This window comes from Phyllobates terribilis, unplaced genomic scaffold (genome assembly GCF_046119375.1).
Source record: "Phyllobates terribilis strain yellow unplaced genomic scaffold, ASM4611937v1 Scaffold_83__1_contigs__length_6671269, whole genome shotgun sequence".
Lineage (NCBI taxonomy): Eukaryota > Metazoa > Chordata > Amphibia > Anura > Dendrobatidae > Phyllobates > Phyllobates terribilis.
In genome coordinates this window covers 2,511,464-2,521,196 of record NW_027362843.1, presented here as the reverse complement: position 1 = coordinate 2,521,196, position 9,733 = coordinate 2,511,464, and positions in this window count along the sequence as shown.

The window sequence follows — 9,733 nt, the reverse complement described above, 5'->3', positions numbered from 1 at the left end:
AGCATAGGATAAAACAACATAAATTCAATTTAATAAAGCATAGGATAAAACAACATAAATACAATTTAATAAAGCACAGGATAAAACAACATAAATAAAATTTAATAAAGCATAGGATGAAACAACATAAATACAATTTAATAAAGCATAGGATAAAACCACAGAAATACAATTTAATAAAGCATAGGATAAAACAATATAAATACAATTTAATAAAGCATAGGACAAAACAACATAAATACAATTTAATAAAGCATAGGATAAAACAACATAAATACAATTTAATGAAACATAGGATAAACAACATAAATACAATTTAATAAAGCATAGGATAAAACAACATAAATTCACTTTAATAAAGCATAGGATAAAACAACATAAATACAATTTAATAAAGCATAGGATAAAACAACATAAATACAATTTAATAAAGCATAGGACAAAACAACATAAATACAATTTAATAAAGCATAGGATAAAACAACATAAATACAATTTAATGAAACATAGGATAAACAACATAAATACAATTTAATAAAGCATAGGATAAAACAACATAAATTCAATTTAATAAAGCATAGGATAAAACAACATAAATACAATTTAATAAAGCATAGGATAAAACAACATGAATACAATTTAATAAAGCATAGGATAAAACAACATAAATAAAATTTAATAAAGCATAGGATAAAACAACATAAATACAATTTAATAAAGCATAGGATAAAACAACATAAATACAATTTAATAAAGCATAGGTTAAAACAACATAAATTCAATTTAATAAAGCATAGGATAAAACAACATAAATACAATTTAATAAAGCACAGGATAAAACAACATAAATAAAATATAATAAAGCATAGGATAAAACAACATAAACAAAATTTAATAAAGCATAGGATAAAACAACAAAAATACAATTTAATAAAGCATAGGATAAAACAACATAAATAAAATTTAATAAAGCATAGGATAAAACAACATAAATATACGTTAATAAAGCATAGGATAAAACAACATAAATAAAATTTTATAAAGCATAGGATAAAACAACATAAATACAATTTAATAAAGCATAGGATAAAACAACATAAATACAATTTAATAAAGCATAGGATAAAACAACATAAATACAATTTAATAAAGCATAGGACAAAACAACATAAATACAATTTAATAAAGCATAGGATAAAACAACATAAATACAATTTAATGAAACATAGGATAAACAACATAAATACAATTTAATAAAGCATAGGATAAAACAACATAAATACAATTTAATAAAGCATAGGATAAAACAACATAAATAAAATTTAATAAAGCATAGGATAAAACAACATAAATACAATTTAATAAAGCATAGGATAAAACAACATAAATACAATTTAATAAAGCATAGGTTAAAACAACATAAATACAATTTAATAAAGCATAGGATAAAACCACAGAAATACAATTTAATAAAGCATAGGATAAAACAACTTAAATACAATTTAATAAAGCATAGGACAAAACAACATAAATACAATTTAATAAAGCATAGGATAAAACAACATAAATACAATTTAATGAAACATAGGATAAACAACATAAATACAATTTAATAAAGCATAGGATAAAACAACATAAATTCAATTTAATAAAGCATAGGATAAAACAACATAAATACAATTTAATAAAGCATAGGATAAAACAACATAAATACAATTTAATAAAGCATAGGACAAAACAACATAAATACAATTTAATAAAGCATCGGTTAAAACAACATAAATACAAGTTAATAAAGCATAGGATAAAACAACATAAATTCAATTTAATAAAGCATAGGATAAAACAACATAAATACAATTTAATAAAGCACAGGATAAAACAACATAAATAAAATTTAATAAAGCATAGGATAAAACAACATAAACAAAATTTAATAAAGCATAGGATAAAACAACAAAAATACAATTTAATAAAGCATAGGTTAAAACAACATAAATACAATTTAATAAAGCATAGGATAAAACCACAGAAATACAATTTAATAAAGCATAGGATAAAACAACATAAATACAATTTAATAAAGCATAGGACAAAACAACATAAATACAATTTAATAAAGCATAGGATAAAACAACATAAATACAATTTAATGAAACATAGGATAAACAACATAAATACAATTTAATAAAGCATAGGATAAAACAACATAAATTCACTTTAATAAAGCATGGGATAAAACAACATAAATACAATTTAATAAAGCATAGGATAAAACAACATAAATACAATTTAATAAAGCATAGGTTAAAACAACATAAATACAATTTAATAAAGCATAGGATAAAACAACATAAATACAATTTAATAAAGCATAGGTTAAAACAACATAAATACAATTTAATAAAGCATAGGACAAAACAACATAAATACAATTTAATAAAGCATCGGTTAAAACAACATAAATACAAGTTAATAAAGCATAGCATAAAACAACATAAATACAATTTAATACAGCATAGGATAAAACAACATAAATACAATTTAATAAAGCATAGGATAAAACAACATAAATACAATTTAATAAAGCATAGGTTAAAACAACATAAATACAATTTAATAAAGCATAGGATAAAACAACATAAATTCAATTTAATAAAGCATAGGATAAAACAACATAAATACAATTTAATAAAGCACAGGATAAAACAACATAAATAAAATTTAATAAAGCATAGGATAAAACAACATAAATACAATTTAATAAAGCATAGGATAAAACCACAGAAATACAATTTAATAAAGCATAGGATAAAACAATATAAATACAATTTAATAAAGCATAGGACAAAACAACATAAATACAATTTAATAAAGCATAGGATAAAACAACATAAATACAATTTAATGAAACATAGGATAAACAACATAAATACAATTTAATAAAGCATAGGATAAAACAACATAAATTCACTTTAATAAAGCATAGGATAAAACAACATAAATACAATTTAATAAAGCATAGGATAAAACAATATAAATACAATTTAATAAAGCATAGGACAAAACAACATAAATACAATTTAATAAAGCATAGGATAAAACAACATAAATACAATTTAATGAAACATAGGATAAACAACATAAATACAATTTAATAAAGCATAGGATAAAACAACATAAATTCACTTTAATAAAGCATAGGATAAAACAATATAAATACAATTTAATAAAGCATAGGATAAAACAACATAAATACAATTTAATAAAGCATAGGACAAAACAACATAAATACAATTTAATAAAGCATAGGATAAAACAACATAAATACAATTTAATGAAACATAGGATAAACAACATAAATACAATTTAATAAAGCATAGGATAAAACAACATAAATTCAATTTAATAAAGCATAGGATAAAACAACATAAATACAATTTAATAAAGCATAGGATAAAACAACATGAATACAGTTTAATAAAGCATAGGATAAAACAACATAAATAAAATTTAATAAAGCATAGGATAAAACAACATAAATACAATTTAATAAAGCATAGGATAAAACAACATAAATACAATTTAATAAAGCATAGGTTAAAACAACATAAATTCAATTTAATAAAGCATAGGATAAAACAACATAAATACAATTTAATAAAGCACAGGATAAAACAACATAAATAAAATATAATAAAGCATAGGATAAAACAACATAAACAAAATTTAATAAAGCATAGGATAAAACAACAAAAATACAATTTAATAAAGCATAGGATAAAACAACATAAATAAAATTTAATAAAGCATAGGATAAAACAACATAAATATACGTTAATAAAGCATAGGATAAAACAACATAAATAAAATTTTATAAAGCATAGGATAAAACAACATAAATACAATTTAATAAAGCATAGGATAAAACAACATAAATACAATTTAATAAAGCATAGGATAAAACAACATAAATACAATTTAATAAAGCATAGGACAAAACAACATAAATACAATTTAATAAAGCATAGGATAAAACAACATAAATACAATTTAATGAAACATAGGATAAACAACATAAATACAATTTAATAAAGCATAGGATAAAACAACATAAATACAATTTAATAAAGCATAGGATAAAACAACATAAATAAAATTTAATAAAGCATAGGATAAAACAACATAAATAAAATTTAATAAAGCATAGGATAAAACAACATAAATACAATTTAATAAAGCATAGGTTAAAACAACATAAATACAATTTAATAAAGCATAGGATAAAACCACAGAAATAAAATTTAATAAAGCATAGGATAAAACAACTTAAATACAATTTAATAAAGCATAGGACAAAACAACATAAATACAATTTAATAAAGCATAGGATAAAACAACATAAATACAATTTAATGAAACATAGGATAAACAACATAAATACAATTTAATAAAGCATAGGATAAAACAACATAAATTCAATTTAATAAAGCATAGGATAAAACAACATAAATACAATTTAATAAAGCATAGGATAAAACAACATAAATACAATTTAATAAAGCATAGGACAAAACAACATAAATACAATTTAATAAAGCATCGGTTAAAACAACATAAATACAAGTTAATAAAGCATAGGATAAAACAACATAAATTCAATTTAATAAAGCATAGGATAAAACAACATAAATACAATTTAATAAAGCACAGGATAAAACAACATAAATAAAATTTAATAAAGCATAGGATAAAACAACATAAACAAAATTTAATAAAGCATAGGATAAAACAACAAAAATACAATTTAATAAAGCATAGGTTAAAACAACATAAATACAATTTAATAAAGCATAGGATAAAACCACAGAAATACAATTTAATAAAGCATAGGATAAAACAACATAAATACAATTTAATAAAGCATAGGACAAAACAACATAAATACAATTTAATAAAGCATAGGATAAAACAACATAAATACAATTTAATGAAACATAGGATAAACAACATAAATACAATTTAATAAAGCATAGGATAAAACAACATAAATTCACTTTAATAAAGCATAGGATAAAACAACATAAATACAATTTAATAAAGCATAGGATAAAACAACATAAATACAATTTAATAAAGCATAGGTTAAAACAACATAAATACAATTTAATAAAGCATAGGATAAAACAACATAAATACAATTTAATAAAGCATAGGTTAAAACAACATAAATACAATTTAATAAAGCATAGGACAAAACAACATAAATACAATTTAATAAAGCATCGGTTAAAACAACATAAATACAAGTTAATAAAGCATAGCATAAAACAACATAAATACAATTTAATACAGCATAGGATAAAACAACATAAATACAATTTAATAAAGCATAGGATAAAACAACATAAATACAATTTAATAAAGCATAGGTTAAAACAACATAAATACAATTTAATAAAGCATAGGATAAAACAACATAAATTCAATTTAATAAAGCATAGGATAAAACAACATAAATACAATTTAATAAAGCACAGGATAAAACAACATAAATAAAATTTAATAAAGCATAGGATAAAACAACATAAACAAAATTTAATAAAGCATAGGATAAAACAACAAAAATACAATTTAATAAAGCATAGGATAAAACAACATAAATAAAATTTAATAAAGCATAGGATAAAACAACATAAATATAATTTAATAAAGCATAGGATAAAACAACATAAATAAAATTTAATAAAGCATAGGATAAAACAACATAAATACAATTTAATAAAGCATAGGATAAAACAACATAAATACAATTTAATAAAGCATAGGATAAAACAACATAAATACAATTTAATAAAGCATAGGACAAAACAACATAAATACAATTTAATAAAGCATAGGATAAAACAACATAAATACAATTTAATGAAACATAGGATAAACAACATAAATACAATTTAATAAAGCATAGGATAAAACAACATAAATACAATTTAATAAAGCATAGGATAAAACAACATAAATAAAATTTAATAAAGCATAGGATAAAACAACATAAATACAATTTAATAAAGCATAGGATAAAACAACATAAATACAATTTAATAAAGCATAGGTTAAAACAACATAAATACAATTTAATAAAGCATAGGATAAAACCACAGAAATACAATTTAATAAAGCATAGGATAAAACAACATAAATACAATTTAATAAAGCATAGGACAAAACAACATAAATACAATTTAATAAAGCATAGGATAAAACAACATAAATACAATTTAATGAAACATAGGATAAACAACATAAATACAATTTAATAAAGCATAGGATAAAACAACATAAATTCAATTTAATAAAGCATAGGATAAAACAACATAAATACAATTTAATAAAGCATAGGATAAAACAACATAAATACAATTTAATAAAGCATAGGACAAAACAACATAAATACAATTTAATAAAGCATCGGTTAAAACAACATAAATACAAGTTAATAAAGCATAGGATAAAACAACATAAATTCAATTTAATAAAGCATAGGATAAAACAACATAAATACAATTTAATAAAGCACAGGATAAAACAACATAAATAAAATTTAATAAAGCATAGGATAAAACAACATAAATAAAATTTAATAAAGCATAGGATAAAATAACATAAATATAATTTAATAAAGCATAGGATAAAACAACATAAATAAAATTTAATAAAGCATAGGATAAAACAACATAAATACAATTTAATAAAGCATAGGATAAAACAACATAAATACAATTTAATAAAGCATAGGATAAAACAACATAAATACAATTTAATAAAGCATAGGACAAAACAACATAAATACAATTTAATAAAGCATAGGATAAAACAACATAAATACAATTTAATGAAACATAGGATAAACAACATAAATACAATTTAATAAAGCATAGGATAAAACAACATAAATACAATTTAATAAAGCATAGGATAAAACAACATAAATAAAATTTAATAAAGCATAGGATAAAACAACATAAATACAATTTAATAAAGCATAGGATAAAACAACATAAATACAATTTAATAAAGCATAGGTTAAAACAACATAAATACAATTTAATAAAGCATAGGATAAAACCACAGAAATACAATTTAATAAAGCATAGGATAAAACAACATAAATACAATTTAATAAAGCATAGGACAAAACAACATAAATACAATTTAATAAAGCATAGGATAAAACAACATAAATACAATTTAATGAAACATAGGATAAACAACATAAATACAATTTAATAAAGCATAGGATAAAACAACATAAATTCACTTTAATAAAGCATAGGATAAAACAACATAAATACAATTTAATAAAGCAAAGGATAAAACAACATAAATACAATTTAATAAAGCATAGGACAAAACAACATAAATACAATTTAATAAAGCATCGGTTAAAACAACATAAATACAAGTTAATAAAGCATAGGATAAAACAACATAAATACAATTTAATAAAGCATAGGATAAAACAACATAAATACAATTTAATAAAGCATAGGATAAAACAACATAAATACAATTTAATAAAGCATAGGTTAAAACAACATAAATACAATTTAATAAAGCATTGGATAAAACAACATAAATTCAATTTAATAAAGCATAGGATAAAACAACATAAATACAATTTAATAAAGCACAGGATAAAACAACATAAATAAAATTTAATAAAGCATAGGGTAAAACAACATAAACAAAATTTAATAAAGCATAGGATAAAACAACATAAACAAAATTTAATAAAGCATAGGATAAAACAACAAAAATACAATTTAATAAAGCATAGGATAAAACAACATAAATAAAATTTAATAAAGCATAGGATAAAACAACATAAATATAATTTAATAAAGCATAGGATAAAACAACATAAATACAATTTAATAAAGCATAGGATAAAACAACATAAATACAATTTAATAAAGCATAGGTTAAAACAACATAAATACAATTTAATAAAGCATAGGACAAAACAACATAAATACAATTTAATAAAGCATCGGTTAAAACAACATAAATACAAGTTAATAAAGCATAGGATAAAACAACATAAATACAATTTAATAAAGCATAGGATAAAACAACATAAATACAATTTAATAAAGCATAGGATAAAACAACATAAATACAATTTAATAAAGCATAGGTTAAAACAACATAAATACAATTTAATAAAGCATAGGATAAAACAACATAAACAAAATTTAATAAAGCATAGGATAAAACAACAAAAATACAATTTAATAAAGCATAGGATAAAACAACATAAATAAAATTTAATAAAGCATAGGATAAAACAACATAAATATAATTTAATAAAGCATAGGATAAAACAACATAAATAAAATTTAATAAAGCATAGGATAAAACAACATAAATACAATTTAATAAAGCATAGGATAAAACAACATAAATACAATTTAATAAAGCATAGGTTAAAACAACATAAATACAATTTAATAAAGCATAGGATAAAACCACAGAAATACAATTTAATAAAGCATAGGATAAAACAACATAAATACAATTTAATAAAGCATAGGACAAAACAACATAAATACAATTTAATAAAGCATAGGATAAAACAACATAAATACAATTTAATGAAACATAGGATAAACAACATAAATACAATTTAATAAAGCATAGGATAAAACAACATAAATTCAATTTAATAAAGCATAGGATAAAACAACATAAATACAATTTAATAAAGCATAGGATAAAACAACATGAATACAATTTAATAAAGCATAGGATAAAACAACATAAATAAAATTTAATAAAGCATAGGATAAAACAACATAAATACAATTTAATAAAGCATAGGATAAAACAACATAAATACAATTTAATAAAGCATAGGTTAAAACAACATAAATACAAGTTAATAAAGCATAGGATAAAACAACATAAATACAATTTAATAAAGCATAGGTTAAAACAACATAAATACAATTTAATAAAGCATAGGACAAAACAACATAAATACAATTTAATAAAGCATCGGTTAAAACAACATAAATACAAGTTAATAAAGCATAGGATAAAACAACATAAATACAATTTAATAAAGCATAGGATAAAACAACATAAATACAATTTAATAAAGCATAGGATAAAACAACATAAATACAATTTAATAAAGCATAGGTTAAAACAACATAAATACAATTTAATAAAGCATTGGATAAAACAACATAAATTCAATTTAATAAAGCATAGGATAAAACAACATAAATACAATTTAATAAAGCACAGGATAAAACAACATAAATAAAATTTAATAAAGCATAGGATAAAACAACATAAACAAAATTTAATAAAGCATAGGATAAAACAACATAAACAAAATTTAATAAAGCATAGGATAAAACAACAAAAATACAATTTAATAAAGCATAGGATAAAACAACATAAATAAAATTTAATAAAGCATAGGATAAAACAACATAAATATAATTTAATAAAGCATAGGATAAAACAACATAAATACAATTTAATAAAGCATAGGATAAAACAACATAAATACAATTTAATAAAGCATAGGTTAAAACAACATAAATACAATTTAATAAAGCATAGGACAAAACAACATAAATACAATTTAATAAAGCATCGGTTAAAACAACATAAATACAAGTTAATAAAGCATAGGATAAAACAACATAAATACAAT